Source organism: Ovis aries, chromosome 8, assembly GCF_016772045.2.
Source record: "Ovis aries strain OAR_USU_Benz2616 breed Rambouillet chromosome 8, ARS-UI_Ramb_v3.0, whole genome shotgun sequence".
Taxonomy (NCBI): domain Eukaryota; kingdom Metazoa; phylum Chordata; class Mammalia; order Artiodactyla; family Bovidae; genus Ovis; species Ovis aries.
In genome coordinates, this window is record NC_056061.1 from 74,563,713 (window position 1) to 74,586,900 (window position 23,188).

Consider the following 23,188-nt stretch of genomic DNA (forward strand, 5'->3'; position numbering starts at 1 on the left):
CCAAGAAACAGACCCAGGGATGTCTAGAAATGTGACACCTAGTAGACGAGGAAAGAAATACCAGCGAAGGGTATGCTGATCAATAGATGACAGTGGGAGAACAGACTAATCCTGTAGCTAAAAGATGATTTCTATTCAGCACAACACACAAACATTCATTTTAGGTTGACTAATGCATGAAGGTGACTGTTCGTGGGGGCTTGGGGCTGTATGCCTGCTGGAGCACATTTGCTGAATAGTTTCAGATATGGGGCTGGGCCATTAAAAAGGAGATGGCACGTTTCCAGGTAGGACCCAGGCAGAGACCTAAAATTCCTGCTTGGCCCTGGGGCGGAGTCCTGGCAGCCAGCCACTTCCCAGGACCATGCTGAGCTGTGTGTGGCTTTGTGGCAGCTGCAAGGCCCAGTATCTTGGGGAGAACTCGTCAGTGTGACTCTGTGTGTGTGTGTGAGAGAGAGAGACAGAGAGAGGGTATACGTGAGAGGAGGAGGGCAGAAGAGAAGAGTGGCTGTGTTAATTGCTCGGTCCTGTCTGCCTCTTTGCGACCCTGTACCCTGTAGCTTATTTAACTTCTATGCAGACTACATCATGAGAAACACTGGACTGGAAGAAGCACAGCGGGAATCAAGATTGCCGGGAGAAATATCAATAACCTCAGATATGCAGATGACACCACCCTTATGGCAGAAAGAGAAGAGGAACTAAAAAGCCTCTCGATGAAAGTAAAAGAGGAGAGTGAAAAAGTTGGCTTAAAGCTCAACATTCAGAAAATGAAGATCATGGCATCCGGTCCCATCACTCCATGGGAAATAGATGGAGAAACAGTGGAAAGAGTGTCAGACTTTATTTTTGGGGGCTCCAAAATCACTGCAGATGGTGATTGCAGCCATGAAATTAAAAAGCCCTTACTCCTTGGAAGAAAAGTTATGACCAACCTAGATAGCATATTCAAAAGCAGAGACATTACTTTGCCGACTAAGGTCCGTCTAGTCAAGGCTATGGTTTTCCAGTGGTCATGTATGGATGTGAGAGTTGGACTGTGAAGAAGACTGAGCGCTGAAGACTTGATGCTTTTGAACTGTGGTGTTGGAGAAGACTCTTGAGAGTCCCTTGGACTGCAAGGAGATCCAACCAGTCCATTCTGAAGGAGATCAGCCCCAGGATTTCTTTGGAAGGAATGATGCTAAAGCTGAAGCTCCAGTACTTTGGCCACCTCATGCGAAGAGTTGACTCATTGGAAAAGACTTTGATGCTGGGAGGGATTGGGGGCAGGAGGAGGAGGGGACGACAGAGGATGAGATGGCTGGATGGCATCACTGACTCGACGGACGCGAGTCTGAGTGAACTCCAGGACCTGGTGATGGACAGGGAGGCCTGGCGTTCTGCGATTCATGGGATCGCAAAGAGTTGGACGTGACTGAGCAACTGAACTGAACTGGGTCCTCTGTCCATGGGATTCCCCAGGCAAGAATACTGCAGTGGGTTGCCATTTCCTACTTAGGCGTGTGTGGGGCAGTGACACTAATTGTGATAGAAAGGTGAATGTGAAGAGAGTGAGGGAGTGCTGGAAAGAGTGTGTTGGATGTGTGGGCAGCAGCCACAACTAGTGTGTGAGAATATTGGGAACCTTGGTGTGTGTGTGTGTGTGACTGTGGACAGGCGAGCCTGGGACAGAAGGGGCGTGGACAGTGTGCGTATGCAGAGGGCCCAGAGAGGGGTGCCCTGGGGGACCCAGAGAGGAGAAAGACAGTGAAGGGAAATGGCCGTGAGGGGAAAGTTTCTGGATGGCAGTGGAAGTAGATGGCAGCCTTCAGTGTGGAATTTGTGTGAAGCAGTGTGTACAAACAGTGTGAGGAAGCCAGGGTCCCTGTGGGAAGGGAACGTGGTGTGACTTTGCAGAGCGTGGAGAGCCAGTGGGGCAGGCAAGCAGGCACTTGTGTGTGAAATAAAGTGTGGGGGTGGGGGATGGGGTGTGCACAGAGGGAAGAGGGTGTGAGGAGACCTGCATGGAAAGTTTCAGGAAGGGAGACGTGCACAAGGGTGGAAGGCGTATAAGTGAGAGGCATGGAGCCTAGGTGGGGAACACGTGTATGTGAGGGGCTGTGTGGGAGGCTGGAGAGTCAGGCTGGGCTGTGGGTGATGGAGGGCAGTGTGGACGGTGAGGGGGCTTGTGTGTGTAACTGTGGGGGCTGAAGTGTGGGAAGACAGGTGTGCATGGAGAGTGTGGGGTGAGCAGTGTGTCAGGACTGTTGCTGAAGGGGCCTCAGTGGTGACCGGCTCCCCAGGTTCTCCTTTCTCTGGGCCTGGACCCTCTAGCCTGGACCCCGAGGTTCCAAGGGAACCAAAAACTGGCAGGGACAGGGAAAAAGCTGATACCCTCTTTCATTTACTGTCTTTTTTTAGCTTGAAACACCACACAAGAATATCTGCCTTGTGACCGGTGTCAACTGGGGTCACCTGCCTTCACCAGCTGACGCCTCCCCCAGGCCCAGGGGCTGAACTGCCTTCCCACCCTCAGTTTCTAGTCAGCCTGGGGCTTCCCTGATAGCTCAGTTGGTAAAGAATCCACCTGCAATGCAGGAGACCCGGTTCGATTCCTGGGTCAGGAGGATCCCCTGGAGAAGGGAAAGGCTACCCACTCCAGTATTCTGGCCTGGAGAATTCCATGGACTGTATAGTTGGACCCGACTGAGTGCCTTTCACTTTGGAGCCTCTGAGCAATAGGATTCCCTTCAATCCCCTCCTGCCTACTAAGCTCAGGGGGAGGGACTCGTGTGGGGGGCACAACAGGTAGAGGAGGGGACCTAACCCTCTCCACCGTGCCCCTCCCAGCTCTCCAGGCCCAGACCCCTCACTGTCCCCCAACTCCTTCCTCCCCACCTCACCCTTCTCCCCACCTTCCCTCATTTCTTAAGCTCATCACAGGTGTTCCCAGCTCTCTCCAGCAGCTCAGGTGGGAAGCCAGGAGCCTGCATGGCAAGACCCCTGGACCCACCCTTAGACACTCACGGCACGTGTGTCCTGGACTCTGTCCAGAGGGAGCAGAAGCAGCTTCGACAGAAAAGTGGGGACTTGGGAGCCTGAGGTGTGACCTTGGAGACTACTCCCCAGCAGCTTTTAAATACAACCTACCCTTCCTCCCCTGCCCTGCTCCTCCCTCTCCCTTTCCCTCGCCAACCCAAACACACTCCATCCCACCCCTCCTGCACCACCCCTTGGCCCCCATCCAGGAAACCCTAGAGCCAATGCCCACTTGCCAAGTCCTCCCTGCTGTCCTGAGGAGGTCGCCCTAATACTTACCACTACTTTCCACAGGATGGTTCGTTTTTTCAGCTAGGTTGTTAACTGCGGGATACAAACAGGGTCACATTTTTTTTTTTTTTCACATGTCCTGCCCTTGGCACTCTCCTTTCCACATAACTGATTCCTCTCCCCAATGTGTGTTACGGCTGCTGTACTGGCATACGCATGTACCCTGGGGAAGTCCTCAGGCACAGTCTCTACACAACATCAAGGGTTAAATTGAGACACCAGTAAGTCTGGGGTCCTCTCTGCCTGTCCTGCCTTTCAGGGGACTTGAAACCCATGTCTTAGACACCAGGCTTTTAAGAGCTCCCTTCCTCCCTGTCTTAGTCCCATGGGATTGCTATAGCAAGTAACCATACACTGGGTGGCTTACAAACGACAGGAAAGTTTTCCCCAGGGTTCTGGAATCTGGCAAGTCCAAGATCAAGGCACTGGAAGATGTCTGGTTCACAGAGGGCTGTCTTCTCATGGTGCACTCACCTTGTGGAAGGGTGGAGGGAACACAGGGTCATTTTCTATAATGGTTCTCACCCATTATTTTGACTGTGTGGATCACAACAAACTCTGCTAAATTCTTAAAGAGATGGGAATACCAGACCACCTTACCTGCCTCCTGAGAAATCTGCATGCAGGTCAAGAAGCAGCAGTTAGAACCAGACATGGAACAACAGACTGGTTCCAAATTGGGAAAGGAGTACATCAAAGCTGTATATTGTCACCCTGCTTATTTAACTTATATGCAGAGTACATCACGCTACGTGCTGGGCTGGATGAAGAATAAGCTGGAATCAAGACTGTCAGAAGAAATAGAACCTCAGATACACAGATAGCACCACTATTATAGTAGAAAGCAAAGAGGAACAAAAGAGCCTCTTGATGAAAGTGAAAGAGAAGAGTGAAAAAGCTGGCTTAAACCCAACATTCAGGAAATAAAGATCATGGTATCTGGTCCCATCACTTCATGGCAAATAGATGGGGAAACAATGGAAACAGTGACAGACTATTTCCTGGGCCTCCAAACTCACTGCAAATGGTGACTGTAGCTTTGAAATCAAAAGATGCTTGCTCCTTGGAAGAAAAGCTATGACCAACCTAGACAGCATATTAAACAGCAAAGACATTATTTGGTGACAAAGGTTCATCTAGTCAAGGCTATGGTTTTTCCAGTAGTCATGTATAGGTGTGAGAGTTGGACCATAAAGAAAGCTGAGTGCCAAAGAATTGATGCTTTTGAACTGTGGTGTTGGAGAACAGTCTTGAAAGTCCCTTGGACTGCAAGAAGATCCAACCAGTCAATCCTAAAAGAAATTAGTCCTGATTATTCATTGGAAAGAATGATGCTAAAACTGAAGTTTTAATGCTTTGGCCACCTGATGTGAAGAACTGACTCACTGGAAAAGACTCTGATGCTGGGAATGATTGAAGGCAGGAGGAGAAGCGGACGACAGAGGATGAGATGGTCAAAAAGCATCACCAACTCAATGGACATGAGTTTGACCAAGCTCCAAGAGCTGGTGATGGAAAGGGAAGCGTGGCATGCTGCAGTCCACGAGGTCACAAAGACTCAGACATGACTGAGAGACTGAACTGAGCTGAACTGAACCCACCAATCACTTCCCACACACCTATCTTCCCATCACATTCAGGGCCAAAGTTGCAACAGACGAATTTTGTGGGGCACATGAAGAGTGAGTCAGCACTCCCCATGCCAGCTGGCACCTGAGTTTCCTCACAGACCCTTAACTTGGCTACAACTTCATTGTCACTCCAGCCCTGATGTGAGGTGGAGGCTCCACGAGGGCAGTGGAGAAACAGACTTTCCTTCATTATGACAGTAACAGGCCCAAACCCTTGCTTCTCTTGGAGGAGAATTAACGCCTTGAAGGCCTGCTCAGAACAGACCCAGACCCTGGGATAGACATGAGGCAAGGACTCAGAACCTGAGGCTGTTCAGCTGGAGAATTGTGGGCCCAGGGTAAGAGGTGGGAACCATGGCCTAGACACCATCAGGGGAAGGAGAATGTGTGTGTGCTTAGTAGCTCAGTCGTGTTCAGCTCTTTGTGACCCCATGGACTGTGGCCCACCAGGCTCCTCTGTCTATGGGATTATCCAGGCTGGAATACTGGAGAGGGTTGCCATGCCCTCCTCCAGGGGATCTTCCTAACACAGGGACTGAACCCAGGTCTCCCGCATAGCAGGCAGATTCTTTACAGTCTGAGCTATTTAGAAGCAACTTAAATGACAATCGACAAATGAATGGATAAAGAAGATGTGGCAGGGGCTTTCTGGTGGGCCAGTGATAGGAATTCGCCTGCCAATGCAGGGGACACAGGTTTGATCCCTGGTCAGGGACGATCCCACATGCCACAGGACGACTAAACCCATGTGCTTTGGAAGCCCAAGCAAAGTAGAACCAGTGCTTTGCAACAAGAGAAGCCACTGCAATGAGAGGCCTATGCAACCAACCCTGCTCTGTCTCCTAAAGTCTGTCCTTGTTGCCCAGTAGGTGCCCTGGATCCTGGGGCTGAGACGCTTTAGCCTTTACTGCTCATTCTCTGACATTTATTCTCCTTCCCCCTTCAAGGAACCTCACACTGGTCAGCATGGCCATATTGAAAAGTCTATGAGTTTGAGTAGGCTCCAGGACTTGGTGATGGACAGGGAAGCCTGGTGTGCTGCAGTCCATGGGCTCACAAAAATTCGGACACGACTGAGTGACTGAACTGAACTGAACTGAACAAACAATAAATGCTGGAGAGACTGTGGAGAAAAGGGAACCCTCCCACACTGTTGGTGGGAATGTAAATTGATACACGCACTATGGAGAATGGTATGGAGATTCCTTTCAAAACTAAAAACAGAGCTACCATGTGGTGGTGATTTAGTTGCTAAGTCGTGTCCGACTTTTTGCCACCTGAGGGACTGTTGCCTTCCAGGCTCTTCCATCCATGGAATTCTTCAGGCAAGAATCCTGGAGTGGGTTGCCATTTCCTTCTCCAGGGGATCTTCCTGATCCAGGAATTAAACCCAGGTCTCCTGCATTGCAGGCAGGTTCAGAGCTACCATATGATTCAGAAGTCCCACTCCCTGGCATATATCCAGAGGTGAAAGGTGATGGAGAGAGACAAACTGTGAGTTTAGGATTGACATATACACCCTACTGTACTTAAAATAGATAACCAGCAAGGACTTGTGTGGCATAGGGCACTCTGCTCCATATTCTGTAATAACATAAATGGGAAAAGAATGTGTGAAAAAATAGTTACATGTATATGTATAACTGAATCATTTTGCTGTACACCTGAAACTAACACACATTTTTCATCAACTGCTGCTGCTAAGTCGCTTCAGTCGTGTCCGACTCTGTGTGACCCCATAGACGGCAGCCCACCAGGCTCCCCCATCCTTGGGATTCTCCAGGCAAGAACACTGGAGTGGGTTGCCATTTCCTTCTCCAGTGCATGAAAGTGAAAAGGGAAAGTGAAGTCGCTCAGTCGTGTCTGACTCTTCTTGACCCCATGGACTGCAGCCTACCAGGCTCCTCCATCCATGGGATTTCCCAGGCAGGAGTACTGGAGTGGGGTGCCATTGCCTTCTCCATTCATCAACTATATACTCCAATATACAATAAAAATTTGTAATTAATTAAAATAAAAATATTGATATTGAGCATCTTCTCACATGCCTATGGGCCATGTGTAAGCCTTCTTTGGAGAAATGTCTATTCAGACCTTCTGCCCATTCTTTGATTGGGTTCCCTGTCTTTATTATTGAGTTGTAACAGCTTTTCGTATATTTTGGAAATTAAGCCCTTTTCAGCTGCATCCTTTGCAAATCTTTTCTCCCAGTCTGTAGTTTGCCTTTTTTGTTTTGTCTATGGTTTCCTTTGCTGTGCAAAAGTATATAAGTTTGATGAGGACCTATTTCTTTATTGCTTTCCCTCATCTTTTTGTTTTCTGTTTTATATAAATTTCAAAGGTTGTACAAGTATACAGGAAAAAAAAATGAGGGGCAAGCAACCTGTAGAATTACACAGAATCCTTCTTCAAAATGCACTGGTATTGAAATTGTGGAGAAAGAAACAAATGGGACCGAAGCAAACTTGCAGAGTGATGAGCTGGCCTAATTTCAATACTGCTGTGTCTCTGGGACTCAGGAAGCCGGAGGAGAGGGACAGGGATGAGAGAAGGGCAGGTCAGTGGAACAGTCAGAACATAGTCAACATTTATCAATTAAGTTTGCCACCTGAACTGGCACCGGAAACAGTAACTGGATTGGCAGAGAAGTTCCTTCAGGTCTTCATAAGATGGTATGGAAAAGCCTAAAGAAACTCAATACAATGAAGAGGTCAGTGATCATCCAAGGCAAGCTCAAGATGGGGAAGCAGGAAGCCCTGAGCTCACCCCTCCATGACCTTCTTGCCAGAAATTCTTCCCTGACCTCTGATCAATTTCTATTAATTAGACAGACCAAAATGACAAAATGATCTAACTAGGAAGATTCTGGCTGTCAGCCCAAGCACCGCTCAAGTACAGCTCCGAGGAGTGGGAAGAGGAGGGAGTGGCAGCAGCCCTGGCTTCTGGGCAGCGTCCAGTGCCTACAGCGCAGGCAGAGCCCTAGGGCGGCGCCTCCGCGCCGGGAACGCCGGCTGCCACAGACGTGCTGAGCTGCCACAGACGTGCTGAGCGTGCCTCGGAGGAAAGGACCCGCTTCTCTCACCCGGCATCCTTCCCTCCTGCAAAACTGGGATCCAGGTGGCAAAGGGAGAGATGGGTGGCCCTGAGACCCGCCTTGGCTTCCTGTTGCTGCTTCTGATTGTCCGGTTCAGTTCGGGGATGAAGCTGTGGGAGGGCTCAGGGAAGTTGGATGAGTTACGACCTGAACAGGGGTGGTGGTGTGCGCGGGGGTTCGGGCCCCTTTGCTCCTCGGTAGCTCCCCCAAGCTACTTGCCTGCTCTCTTGGGCAGAACAGGGGTGCCTTGGGTGAAGCAGTAATGCGGGGAGTTTGAGAGGTCCAGAACGCTACAGAAAATGCTGTTGAGGCCCCCCAGGGCCCAGCCCGCCCCTTGGGAGTCCTGGAGCCCGGGCGGGCTGGGACCCGTCGGCCTCCCCGCGGGGAAGGGACCAAGAGCCGCAAGCTCGAGATGTGTGCGCAGAGCCCCTTCTGGTCCCTACTGCTCTCGGCCCTTAAAGGACCAGCGCTCTTTATCACCGATCAGTTAACACCTGCAGGACGGCCAGGGCGAGGAAAGCTCGGCAGCCCTCAGGGGCTCCGGCTGGGGTGGGCGGCAACGGGCAGCCGAGCTTCTCCTGGGCGCTGGAGGCGGGAGCTCCGAGCCAGACGGATGTGCTGGCCTGTCTCCCGCGGACACGAGTCCCAAAGGCCGCCGCTGGTACCGCTCGGGTCTGCTAGGCTGCCTGCGGCCCGGCGCCCCTGCCCTGGAACTCCCACGCACTGTATCAGTGTTTGGGCTCCAGCTGTCCTGTTCTGGCAAAGTAGATTCTGAAGTTATGATACTAAATGCAGCTCAACTTGACAGTAACTTCAAAAAGCTTCACATCTTAGAGTTGAAACGAAGGAAAAGTTGCCATCCAGAAATTGAGGAAAGAAAACTTCAGCATTGGACAAAACGACGAGCAGAAGAACCCATTTATGATCCTGTACAGGCAGCTCCAGCCGTGTCTGCACGTGTGTTTTATATCAGCCTAGGGATCTGCTGTCCAGTTATGTTTCTTGCAGTACTAGTATTAGCTGTTTTGCATCTTCATCGTATGAAAAGGATTGAACTGGAAGATAGCATCAGCGCCAGCAGTAGTTCCCAAGGACTGTCTCAGTCCCAGTCATTCCCACATGTCTCAGTATGTGGGAGGCAACACACCCAACAGTACAACTCCCATCTCCAGTTATCCGACCCTCTGGGTAGAGGAGGAGGACTTGAGAAGTGTCGCTCTTTTGGAGGCCAGAGCTAAGGTGAATGATATCAAAATATCTTTCCAGAGAGGGGAACTCAAAAGATGTACTCTAAGGAGGTACCTTCTGATATACTTTCCATGGGGTTTATGTAGATGAAAAAGATTCAGATAAAGAACAACAAGCATTTGTAAAAACAGTTAGAGATCGAGCTTCTGAAATTCAGGGGACAACAATGCTTCCTGAAAGTTGTGAGCTATGAGATCTTCATCACAGAAATCTTCCTATTACCCATGTGTGAACAGAAGAATGGGAAAAGCCCATGGTGGATTGCCTTACATGAACTGGGGGTATCTTAAATTGTTCTTATGACAGTGCAAATATGTAGAGGCCAATACTCAGCAGGAAACTTCTCAACAAAACCTAGTTCACATGGCTGCTCAGATTACCTGTGGAATGAGCTACCTGGTCAGAAAGAAGTCATCCACAAAGACCTGGCAGCTAGGAGCTCTATGATTGATGACAACTTCAAGTTAAGAGCAAAGCCAATCCCTCTCCAAGTCTTGTTCCCCATGGACTCTCACTGAGGAACAACAAAAACATGGGATCGATGGATGGCTTTTGAAATTCCGGTTAAAAATAAGTTCTCCAGCCTCCCCTGGTGATCCAGTGGCTAAGACTCCATAATTCCCAATGCAGGGGCCTGGGGTCGATCTCTGGTCAGGGAACTGAATCCTGCATGCCACAACTAAGAACTTAGCATGCTGCTACTAAAAGGGCCCATGTGTTTATGACTCTGGCCAAATGCCCTTCAGTGGACGTCTACTCATTTGATGTGGCCCAGTACCTGAAAGAGGGTTACCAAATAGCCCAGACTATCAACTGTCCTGATGAAATATTTGCTGTGATGGCTTGTGCTGGGCCTTCGATCCAGAGGAGAGGTGGAGTTCCAGCAAAGGGCATGGTGTCTCACAGGGTTCCATGAGGCCCTGGGGGCCTGTGTCTGACTCTCCTCTCAGTCCCCCAGCGTCAGGAGGAAGGTGCCTGTCAAGGCCCACTTGGAGCCAGCCAGTCACATACATCACCCAGTACCACAGAAGCACATTTATCTTCCAGAACACCATGCCTTAGGAATGCTTTAGCATCTCAACTTCCTAAGACAGACTTAATGATGTGGAATACTTTCTCAATATTACTTTTATTAGGTTTAACTGAAAAAGTTTGTGTAAATGTTTTACACATAGTTGCCTTAGAGGTATAGGTACATTTTTACAAAATAGTTTTTAAAATTGTTTAAACACACATATTTGAACTAACAATCTTACTACCAACTGCTTTTTATTTTCTTAACTTCTACAAGGTAATGCAGTTGATTCACCTTTAAAGTTTTGCTTTCTTTCACTAGTCTTGGGAATGATTTATCTTCAACATGGAGTACTTTTTCTTAGGAAAATAAAAACCGTCCTGCAGCTATGGGCTAACGCCCCCGCTCCTTTATTACAGAGTAGCTATCTTGGTCCAAAGTGCCACAGAGGAATCCACAGGTGTGAGCAGAGGATAGTGGCCATATAACAATTCTAGTGAAACATCTAGGCCAGCTGCTGGTGCATCTTATTTGTTCCTTGTGGCCCTGCTTATGCCAAAACACATAACCACTTCTATCCTATGACGGCTGGCCTAGCTGAACTAATGACTAGCGGTTGATGAGCACACACCACAGTGGGCAACCCCAGTCCATGACCAGAGGCCTCATCTCTGCCAGGCCCCAGGCCTACACCAGGAGCCACATTTAAATGGTGTGACTTTCCCCACTGCAAGTGGCGTGACCTAGCTTCAGGACACTCGGGGTCTGTGTTGTGAGCTTTCAGGTAGAAAATGGCACATAGCAGCTTTCTGACCACAGATACTCTGACATCACCAGTTCTGCTGGGTCATCTGCCCAAGAAGCAGCTCCAGCCATGCTCATTCTTTGCCAACTGTGACTGCTTTTGTGCTGGGACAGCAAGTTGTAGCAGAGACCTAAGGTCTGCGAAGCCTCAAATATTTCTTCTATACCATTACAGGAAACCTAAGGCCACAGTGGCATTAAACGGAGATAGGATAGGGACCACACCCCTGCAGCCCTCGAGTGGTTGTAGACTGGTACTTGTCTCTGTATTTCCTCCAGGATATTGTGTACACATACTATTGGCTGATGGGGAGGTAGGGTATGAAGTTTGAATCTGGAATTCACTAATATGGTAGATTTCATCCCACGATAATTTACTAGCTACTCAGGTCTCCATGCCCGTCACAAGTCCAGGATATGTGAAATGACTGCTGTGAGGTCTGTGGACCCAGTGATAACCACTGTAAGCAGAATCTGAGGCTGCTGTCCATTGATGGCCTGGTACTCCAAGCATCGCTTCAAAACTTGGGGAACCATGATGATGCTACGGTTCCTGTGCACTAGAAACACACTAGTGCAATGTGAATGTGAGAGTAGTTTCTGCTTCTGCAGGTTCACTTACCCCAGTAAATAACCATGTGGCTCTTTGGGAAAGAATGGAAGGACTTTTGCACTAGATGTGGTGATGAAAGGGCCCTGCTCTTTAGAACGTGGCTTCTATCTTTGGTGGCTCAGATCCAGAAAATGGGCCTGGATCAGGATGGCTGCCTTTGGCTTTCTGATCATCCAGCCTTGTGTTCTGTCTCTCTTTAATTCTTTCAATGGTACAGTTTGTATCTAGGTTCCTGCCCATCTGTTTGCCTTTAGGATCACCCTGTGCTATGAGCCAGCATCATGTTCTCTGCAGTCAGGCCCTGGCTGGCACTGAGACTCCCTAATCACTTTGACCGCTGCACCTACTTTTCTGCTGCCCTAGAGCACCCCCACCTGGAATCTGATTTTTCCACAACTTCCATCCCTGTTCCTGATAGAAGCCCACAGGAACATAGTCTCCTCCCACCATCCCTGACCTTCTGCAAAAGTCATCCTTGAGCTATTGGAGATGCTTCTCATCCGTGCTTTCCTCTCGGGCTCCATAGAGTCCATCAGGCTTTCCCATGGTGCTGGTGGATTGCACACTCTCCTGCCCTTTCATACTGTGTCTGCCCTGGCAGATTCACTTCTCTGAGCCTTGGATCCCCTCCTATACCACCTACCTAGGAAGTTCTGGATGTTCTCTCATGCCATGTGGGCCAGGCCTTTCTCCAGGCTTCCAATACCCATTCTAGTGGGAGATCAACATGTCTCCCCAGCCTTGCTAAACCCGGTGACCCATAATTATAAACTCCCCCTTCCTCAGCTTTGCATTCTGTGCTCATCCTCCCCCACTGTGATCCTGCTTCCTCGGGAGCAGCCCCCAAAGCTCCCCATTTCTTCTCAGGACACTCGGAGACATTCTCATAGTCCTCTGTGTTTAGGCCTCTCCTTCTGAGCTGGCCTGGCACACCTCTGGAAAAAATTGTGTCAGTTCATGCTAGGTATGGAGCTTTTGAACAGAGTGGACATAGGCATATCTAGGGCTATGTGATTTTTTTGCCTGATCAAAGCTACCTCCTCTTCCTCAGCCAGTAACTAGGGTGTGTTTGGGGTAGGGGGCACAGACAGGGCCGTCCTGCTCTGTCAGGCAGCCCTAGAGGTTTACTCCACTCTCAGATAACTGGGGGAGGAGGCCTATGCGTCTTTTTCTCCCAACCTCACCCTCACTGTTTTGCCTTCACACATGCTCACTCTCTTTCCTATAATTTCACCATCAGTCCTCAGCCCAGACCTGGACAGCCATGGTGTGAGGTTCAAGGCCAGGTGGACGGAGAGGTTTTTCTCTCCTATGACTGTGGTCTTGCTAATATCAAGTTCATGAGTCCTGTGAGAGAATTCTGGAGCTGAGGTCCCTATCATTTTCTGAAACTTAGAGGGGAGCCTGGTTGATAAATCCCCTAAAAATGTAATGGAGATGATCATCCTAAACAGGACTAACACTAACAACAACAACCAAAAGGGATGGTAATGAAAGGCTGTCTTGATTCCCGATGTCTATTTTTATCTTATGTTCTTTCTTCATTTCCATCCATGGAGCAGAGCTCTTCAATTTGTACTATTTATGCAGTTGGGGAGGCTCCCTTTAGTGATCATTTATCTCTTACTGAGATAAAAGGTAAATATAAAATATATTTATAATATATATATTATATATATATATATATATATATATATATAAATGGTGGATCGGGGGGCTTCCCTGGTGGTCCAGTGGTAAAGACTCCATGCTTAGACTGCTAGGGGTAGGAGTTTGATCCCTGGTTAAGGAACAAGACCCTACATGCCTCATGGCACAGCCAGAAAATAAAAATGATGCATCTTAATTTCTATCCGGGGAAACTAAATTTTAAACCTTAACCTTTAAATATTAAAACTAAAAAATTAATACAGTCCATTAAAGAAAATGCAGCAGTATTCATTACATTAGAAGTTCAGGGTGACATGGGGAAATAGAGTACAGCTTCAAAGGCAGAAAAGACCATTAGTTACTGAACTACATGATGAAGTGTTTGAGGCAAATGTGGTATTGTCTTCAAGTTTGAAATGCATCAAAAAATAAGATACATTGATCTTATGAAGACACAAACCCTCCAGCACCATGATCTTGGACTTCCTCCCTACAGAACTGCAGAAAAACCTGTGTTTGTTGTGTAAGCCATCCAGCCTGTGGTCCTTTGTATGGCAGGACCAGCTGACTAGTATAGGCTCCTGTGCTGTGCTGTGCCTAATTGCTCAGTCCTGTCTGACTCTTTGTGACTCCACGTACTATAGCCCTCCAGGCTCCTCTGTCCACAGGGATCCTCCAGGCAAGAATACTGGAGTGAGTTGCCAGGCCCTCCTCCAAGGGATCTTCCCAACCCAGGAATTGAACCAGGGTCTCCTGCCTTGCAGGTGGATTCTTTACCAGCTGAGCTACTTGGGAGCCAAATATGGGCTCCTACCCTCCTACAGTGACTGGGAGATGCCAGCACTATCTCCTTTGATACTTCAGATTCAAAGAGATGGCTCCCAAGGCCCACACTTGCCAGGCTTCCCTGTCCTTCACCAACTCCCAGAGGTTGCTCAAACTCATGTCCATCAAGTCAAACTAGAGTCCATCGAGTCCCGGCGTGAGTTATAGAAGTCCAAATACTGAAGGAGCTGCATCCATTGTTTATGGGTAAAAAATTCAATTGGGTATTGGTCCTTTCCTAGTAGTCCAGTGGAAGGAGCAGGTCTTGGAGGAGAGAACAGGGCCAGATTACCTGGGCCCAGGGGAGATGGACATGGTGAGGCAAAGAATTTGTCTGAATTCTGCCCTTAGTACCTGAGCTCTTTCATTTCCTTGGTGGGGTCAGACTCTCTGACCCTGAAGGGCAGGATGACGTGCTGGTGTGAAGAGGATGGACGCATCAGTGGATCCTGGCAGTTCGGCTTCAATGGAGAAATGTGCCTCCGCTTTGATTCAGAGAATGGGCACTGGACAGTGGATCATTCTGGAGGGAGGTTGATTAAAGAGAAGTGGAAGGACAGAGCTGTGACCGACTTCTTCAAGAAGGTCTCCAAGGAGACTGTCGGGCCTGGCTTCGGGAGTTTATGGTGCGCTGGGAAAAAATGTTGAAGACCTCGGGTAAGTGAGATGAGTATAAAGAAATGGTAGTCCACTCAAAGTGGTATGGACCCACCCTGTGTGTGCGTGTGTGCGTGTGTGTGCCTCTGTGTCTGTGTGTGTTTTGGCAAAGTGATCCATTTACAGTGAGCTGTTCCTGAAATGGATGGCCGTAGAGAGTGTCATACTGAGTGATCTAAGTCAGAAAGAGAAGGAGAAATACCATATGACATGCCTTATATGTGGAATCTAAACAGAAATAGTACAAGAAAACTTACAAAACAGAAAGAGACTCACAGACTTAGAAAACAAGCTTATGGTTACCCAGGGGAAGGGATAGTTAGGGACACTGGGAAGGTCATGTACACACCGCTATATGTAAATGGGTAACCAACAAGCTCCCATGGTATAGCACATGGAACTCTACTCAGTGTTATGTGCCAGCCTGGATGGGAGAGGGGTTTAGGGGACAAGGGGTAAATGTATGTGTATGGCTGAATCCCTTCGCTGTTCACCTGAAACTACCATAGCATCGTTACTGACTATACCCCAATTAACAATGTTTTGGACGTGAATAAAAATAAAATAGAAGAATTGTAAAAAAATAAATTTAAAAAGTGAGTTGTTCCTGGGAGAACAATGATCCGGGATGCTCTGTCATCCTCCTTCCTCTTCCACCTCCTGACGTCTCTCCTCACAGCACAGGCGTTTGGATCACTGAACGTAGATTTTTGCTGATCCAAATCCTGTAGACCTCTTTTTGATTTCTGGGATTTATTTCTCACTGTACCCTCTTTCCAGAATCTTCTTCTAAATGTCACCAGTCCTTCCTCTGGAAATCTGTCAGTACCACCTCTGCTGTAGCTCCTGAGGACTCCATCCTCAGGTCACCGTCTCTGATGTCGCAGCAGGACTGAGTGGCTGTGTTGGAAAACTTGCTCCCCCATTAGCTGTCAGAGCCTCGTGAGGACTGGGCTCCTCCCTTCCCCTCATCTCGCCTGGGGACCTATCACGGGGGCCTCCATGTGATGGGTGCCAGCTGTCTGCACAGTAGGGGTACTGAGTCAGGGGGGTGAGGAGGCATCTGCCGAGCTTGGGTTCTGGACAAGGGCTTCACTCTTACTATCCTTGCAGCATCACCGACCACAGTCCCCGCTACAGTGCAGCCCTCGGCCCCAGCCAGCAACCACATAACCGAGATCGTTCTTCTCTGTTTTCGTTATAATAAGCTTCGTAGCCTCAATCAAGAACAGGTACTGAGGGCAGAATTCAGAGGGAAGGCAGGGGCACAGGGCCTGGCGTGAGGCTGGGGAAGGTGAATCCCAGCCAACCCCTGCCCCTCACTGAACCTCCTCATCCTGGAAATAAGCCGGTGAATAAGACCCCATAACACCTGAGAGCAGAACTCAGACCAGCTCAGCCCTGAGTTCTGAGAGGTCCTCACTGTCAGGTGACATTGTGGAAAGGGAGGTGCCTTCACTAGGCTGAGGGCCCACTGATGCTTAAAGGGTTTAGCCAAGTCCCCTGACTGAGCACAGACTGCTGGCTGGCAGGGCCCAGGGTACGTGGTGTGAGAACAGCAGGCACTCAGGGTGAGGGCAGGGCTCCCGGGGGCTAAGAGCAGCATGGGGGCTCCACATGATGTGTCAGCGGGGAGGGGACCCACCCAGGGCCCAAGATGAGAGGGGCCGGGCTCTCATCCCAGAGAAAGGGGTGGGAAGGCCTTTGCAGACCCAAGTCCAAAGGCCCGTTCTCACAGGAAATGGCGTGGGTCAAGCAGGGAAGGCAGGAGCCCCACAGCAGAGACTGGGGCAAGGGCTGAGGCCAGGCCTGTGCTCCTGGAGCAGCAACAGTTGTGACTCAGCCTGTGGCCTGCATGTCCAGCCTCTGGGGACCCAGAGCCCCATCACTGAGCCGCCCTGCCTTGAGCAGAGGTGCCTGGGGATGGGTGGGCCTGAGCTGGGGTGGAGGCGCCCAGCTGGGGGGACCAGGAAGAGATGGGGGCAGGGACCTTGGTCCTGAGAACTGTGTGTGCTGCTCCGAGGATGGAGCAGCGCGAAGGAAGGAGGTTTCCGTGCAGCCCCCCAAGGCTGTCCGGAAGCAAGGCCCCTCCTCTGGGGACCTGCTCCCTGGTCCTTTAGGCCCCACTCGGGGAGGATCCGGACCTGAGTAAAGGAGCAGATTGATTCCTCACTGGCTCCAGTGCTGAGCCTGAGCAGGGGGTGTCAGGGCCTGGGGTGACTCTGTGGTGCAGGAAGGAAGGAGGAGGTGACAAGAAGCTGCTGGGCCTGGGGTGGGGGTGGAGGACATAGGAGCCCCTCAGTGAGGGTGGGGCTGCGGAGGCTGGGAAGGGGCCACCCCAGGAAAGTGACAGGAGTTCCTCAGCCTCCTGGACCAACACCTGTTTCTTTTCTGCAGGAGGCGGTGCTCCCAGGAAGCCTGACAGGGGCTCTGTCGGCCTCAGGACTCAGTCTTTGCTTGGCTGCCTTTGTTCTCCTGCTGTTCACCTTAGAGCCAGGAGATCAGACCTTAGGAATCCCAAGTCTGTCTGTCAGTTATGACGACACGGTGGCTGCACCATCTCGAGTCTCTTGTCGCATCTGATGAGCATCCTCCTCAACATCTTTACTTTTTTCACATCTCCTTTCCCACTTTCTCTTGGTGTTGAGTGATGCAGTCTCTGCACTGATACTTTCAACTACTTGAACATGAGATCACCACAAACATAACACTTTCAACCTTCTGGTTTTCGGAAAATTGGACTTCTGCCTGCATCATGACCTTATTCTTAAAAATGATGATATTGGTGGAAAAATACATCTGCTATTACAGGACTCAGGGTTTTGTTTCTTTATCCAGAGAAACAACTTCATTATATTTTCAAAGGGATACATTTTTACATTGACTGGTTCCCTTCATAATTTATTACCCTATTGGTGCTTTGTCGTGTTCGACTCTGCGACCCCATGGACTATAGGCCACTAGGCTCCTCTGTCCATGGGATTTCCCAAGCAAGAATACTGCAGTGAGTTGCTATTTCATCTCCAGGGCATCTTGCTTATCCACGGATCAAACTTACATCGCCTGTGTCTCCTGTACCTCATTCGTTGGCAGGCTGATTCTTTACCACAAGTACCACCTGGGAAGCCTTTATAGAGATTCTTAAATCAACATCGCTATACTGCAGAAAAGTTAAGTACTTCATGCCTGTTTTCTTATCCAGGAGAAAAGTCATTAGTTCAGTTCAGTCACTCAGTCATGTCCGACTATTTGTGACCCCATGAATTGCAGCATGCCAGGCCTCCCTGTCCATCACCATCTCCCGGAGTTCACTCAGACTCACGTCCATCGAGTCAGTGATGCCATCCAGCCATCTCATCCTCTGTTGTCCCCTTCTCCTCCTGCCCCCAATCCCTCCCAGCATCAGAGTCTTTTCCAATGAGTCAACTCTTCGCATGAGGTGGCCAAAGTACTGGAGCTTCAGCTTTAACATCATTCCTTCCAAAGAAATCCCAGGGCTGATCTCCTTCAGAATGGACTGGTTGGATCTCCTTGCAGTCCAAGGGACTCTCAAGAGTCTTCTCCAACACCACAGTTCAAAAGCATCAATTTTTAGGCGCTCAGCCTTCTTCACAGTCCAACTCTCACATCCATACATGACTACTGGAAAAACCATAGCCTTGACTAGATGGACCTTAGTCGGCAAAGTAATGTCTCTGCTTTTGAATTTGCTATCTAGGTTGGTCATAACTTTTCTTCCAAGGAGTAAGTTTCTTTTAATTACATGGCTGCAGTCACCATCTGCAGTGATTTTGAAGCCCAAAGAAATAAAGTCTGCCACTGTTTCCACTATTTCCCTGTCTATTTCCCATGAAGTGATGGCACCGGATGCCATGATCTTTGTTTTCTGAATGTTGAGCTTGAAGCCAACTTTTTCACTCTCCTCTATTACTTTCATCAAGAGGCTTTTTAGTTCCTCTTCACTTTCTGCCATAAGGGTGGTGTCTTGGTATTTCCCATTCCTCCACATTCTATAAATAAAACCAATGATAATGCTTTATTTCTTGTGGAAACAGAGAAGTTAAGGATCATTCTTAAACTAACATGCAGTCCACCTGTGAAGTGATCCTTAAATTTTCTGGATTTTTTAATGTATATTTCACTGTATCCCAAAAGTAGGTCATGTGTTCACCCTACTATGCAGCCATCCAAGTGTTAGTTCCAGGCTGGGAAACATAGACTAAAAGCCATGTAGATAGAGGCCACCTCAGAGATACTGTGGGCTGGGTTCCAGACGAGGGCAATAAAGTAAATTTAACAATAAAGGGAATCACACAAAATTTTTCATTTCCACTGCACATAATATTGTGTTGACATGGAAGTCTGTTAAGTGTGCAATACCTTCATGTCTAAATAAACAATGTCCAGACCTTAATACACAACACTTCGTTTCTAAAATAAAATATGTTGAGCATCATCTGAGCCTCCAGTGAGTCACCATGTTTTTGCTGGTGGAGGGTCCTGTCTCAGTGTCTGTAGCTACTGACTAATCAGGGTGGTGGTTGCTGAGGGTTTCGGTGGGTAGCACAATTTCTGAAAATAAGACAACAGTGAAATTTGCCACATCACTTGACTCTTCCTTTCACAGAAGGATTCTCTGAGCAGCAATGCTCTTTGACAGCGTTTTACCCATAGTAGAGCTTCTTTCAAAACTGGAGGTAATTCTCTCAAATCCTCCTCCTGCCTTTTCAACTCAATTTATTCTAAACTTAAAAGACTCTAAATCCTTTGTTGTCATTTCAACAATCTTCACAGAATCTTCACCAGGAGTAGATTTTATATCAAGAAGCCACTTTGTTTGCTCATCCATTAGAGTCAACTCTCATTTACTCCAATTTTATCATTAGATTGCAACAATCAGTCCCGTCTTTACATTAGGCTCCACTTTAATTCTAACTCTCTTGCTATTTTCACCACATCTATAGCTACTTCTTCAAAAGTGAACTCTTGAACCCCTCAAAGTCATCTAAGAAGGTTAAAATCAACTTCTTCTAAATTTCTATTAATGTTGAAATTTCAACCTCTGTTCATGAATCACGAATGTTTTGAGTGGAACCTGTAATCTTGAATTCACTTTAGAAAGTTTTCAATTGACTTTGCCCAGATCCATCAGAGGAATCATTATTTGCGGCAGCTATAGCCTTACAGAAACTATTTCCTAAATGCCACGACTTGAACGCCGTGACTACTCCTTGATCCGTGGGCTAGAGAACGGATGCTGTGTTAGCAGGTGTGAAAACAACGTGAATCTCATTGCACTTCTCCATCAAGGTCCTTGGGTGCTTTCTCAGTGAGCAGTGATATCTTGAAGGGAATCCTTTTTTGGGAGCACTAGGTCTCCATAGTGCATTTACTATTTTTGGTAATCGGTGTTGTAAACAGAGATGCTCTCATCTCGACTGTGTTGTTCCGTTTGCAGAGCACAGGCAGAGCAGATTAGGCATAATTCTGAAAGTCACTAGGATTTTTGAAGGTAAGTGAGGCTTGGCTTCAAGTCATCAGCTGCATTAGGCCCTAATAAGAGAGTCAGCCTAGCCTTTGAATCTTTGAAGCCAGGCACTGAGTTCTCCTTGCTAGCCATGCAAGTCCTCGGGGGCATCTTCTTCCAATAGAACACTCTTTTCTCTACACTGGAAAGCTCTAATTTAGGATTGCCATCTTCAGAGATTATTTTATTAGATCTTCTGGATAAATTACTGCAGCTTCGGCATCAACCCTCTCTATTCTACTCTGCACTTTGTGTTACAAAGATGGCTTCTTTCTTTAAAACTCATGAACCAACCTCTACCGGCTTTCAACTCTTTTTTGTGTAGCTTCCTCACCTCCTTCAGCCTTCATAGACTTGAAACGAGCTAGGGCCTTGCTCTGGATTAGGCTTTGGCCTAAGGCAGTGTTGTGATCTTTCCTCCAGTCCACTGAAAGTTTCTCCATATCAGCAGTAAGGCTGTTTTGGCATCTTCTCCTTTGTGTGTTCACTTTGATTTCCTTTAAGAACATTTCTTTGCATTCACAACTTAACTATTAGGGGGAAGAGGCCTCGTTTCTGGCCCATCTTGGCTTTGACATGCCTTCTTCAAAAGCTTAACCATTTCTATTTTTGGATTTAAAGTGAGAGAGGCGTGATTCTTCCTGTCAATGGGACATGTAGAGGTAATGTTATTAATTGGCCTCATTTCAATATTGCTGTGTCTCAGGGACTCAGGAGTCTCAGGAGAGAGATGGACAGGTCAACGGAGCAGTCAGGACACACACACATATCGGATGGCAATGTGCCCATGGTTCCTGGCGCCTCAAAACAATCACAATACTAACATGAAAGATCATTGATCACACAAAGGCAAAATCTAGATGGCCAAGTAGGACGCCCTGAGCTCCACTCTCCCATGAACACACCAAAACTACAACCACGTACAAAACAGCTCTCTTTCCTAGAAAATGACCTGCAGCCAGCAGAACATCCCCTCTACAACCAGCATAGAGAAAGAACCACGCTGAGAAGGGCAGGAGCAGAAAAGAAGGGACCTAGTCAGGACCCTTTGGCCAGGTACTTTCCAACAGAGGGGTCATCACAAACTGGAGCATTCTGCCTAAGGAGCAGGAGGTTTTGGCCCTACATCAGGCACCCCAGCACTGGTGCAGTGCTGTGAGAACCAGCCCCACGTCCCTACTCCCTCACTAATGATTTAGAAACCAAGAGGGTTTATGATCTGGAGCACTGGAGGACTGTGGGAAATGGAGACTCCACTCTTAGGGACGATGGACACAGAATTACTTGCTTCCTGTCCCAGCAGAGTCAGCAGATTGCAAAGTGTCTGGTGCTCTGGCCAGCATTTGGAGACCATGCCTAGCAGTGGCTGGGGCTCACAGTCAACAGAGCTCCAGACAGGAGCCTCCCCGCAACCCATCCCCAGAACACGCACACATACATACACACACAGGCACATGGGGAGAAGCCAAAGCTTGGCTCTAGCCAAACTCTCAGCTCTGCCCCACCTCCATGTGATGCCAGCCCAGGCTAAGACAATCACTGCAGGTCCCAGCGATCCTGATGAGTTGTGTGACTGCATTGCCACACGAAGGCTTATCTGGTAGAAGCCCTGACTTGCATCCGTCCGGCACAAGGCTCTACCTTGGGGTCACCCAGCTGCCGCCCACGGAGAGCAGCAAACTCTGTGAATCAGCAGCTGCAAAGGAGACAAGAAGGTTCTCACTAGAATCTCTGTGTGGGACGGACCTGTGCTGGGAGGCTGGTTGGAGGACAAGAGACCCACAAGTGTGGGCAGGACTCAGGGTTGGGTGGGACAAGAGCTTGGTGGGGCCAGGTGAGCTACGTGGGGAGAGACTCCCTTATGAAAGGCTGGGGGCGACAGCTTGGGTTGAATCCCCTGGAGGAGGCAACCCGGAAGCCCCTGGTAGACTCAGACCACAGGGAGGAAGGACTGGGAGGACAGGAGGAAGTCAGAGGTTGCCGTCAGAGTTGGGCCGGGTCAGCCCTGGGTGAGGAGCACAGGCCCCAGGGACCTGGGCACGCAGACTCACCCCGTGCATGCCCCTGACCGCCGGCCTCACTCCAGATCCCCAGGTGTGAGGTCAGAGGTGGAGGGCTGGGGAGGTTGCAATTAGTACCGGAAGCAGTTTCATGGATGTGGACTACAGATACCTCCAGAAACAGGAATCTGGACAAAATTCTGACTGTGCTGGTTTCCTCATCTTGCCGTGCCTCAACTTACACATTTGTCAATGGGAAACGCTACCTACGGGAATGAACAGAGGCTGAACATTCATTTAGGACCTGAGGAGATCATGCAGGTGGCCCCGAGTGTGTATATGCTGAGGACTCGCCAACCCCTGTCTCAGGAGTTGTTGTTTAGTCACTAAGTCGTATTTCTGTGATCCTGTGGACTGTATGCCTCTAGCCTCCTCTGTCCATGGGATTTCCTCAGGCAAGAATATTGGAGTGTGTTGCCATTTCCTCCTCCAGGGGATCTTCCCCATCCAGGGATGGAACAGACATCTCCCACATTGACAGGAGGATTCTTTACCGCTGAGCCACCTGGGAAGACCCTTATCAGGTGTTGTGAAGTCACTCAGTCCTGTCCAACTCTTTGTGACCCTATGAACTGTACCCTATCAGTCTCCTCGGTCCGTGGGATTTTCCAGGCAAGAGTGCTGGAGTGGATTGCCATTTCCTTCTCCAGGGGATCTTCCTGACCCAGGAATCGAATCCAGGTCTCCTGCATTGCAGGCAGACGCTTTACCACAGAGCCACCAGGGAAGTCCCTATCAGGTGTTAGTGCTGC

General features: G+C 48.8%; 2 pseudogenes; both read left to right on the forward strand.

The window, feature by feature from the left end:
- Nucleotides 1–8,075: 8,075 nt before the first annotated feature.
- On the forward strand, nucleotides 8,076–10,223 carry LOC114116136 (tyrosine-protein kinase RYK-like; annotated as a pseudogene).
- A 1,641-nt stretch (nucleotides 10,224–11,864) lies between these two features.
- On the forward strand, nucleotides 11,865–19,305 carry LOC121820184 (UL16-binding protein 3-like; annotated as a pseudogene).
- The last annotated feature ends 3,883 nt before the right edge of the window (nucleotides 19,306–23,188 follow it).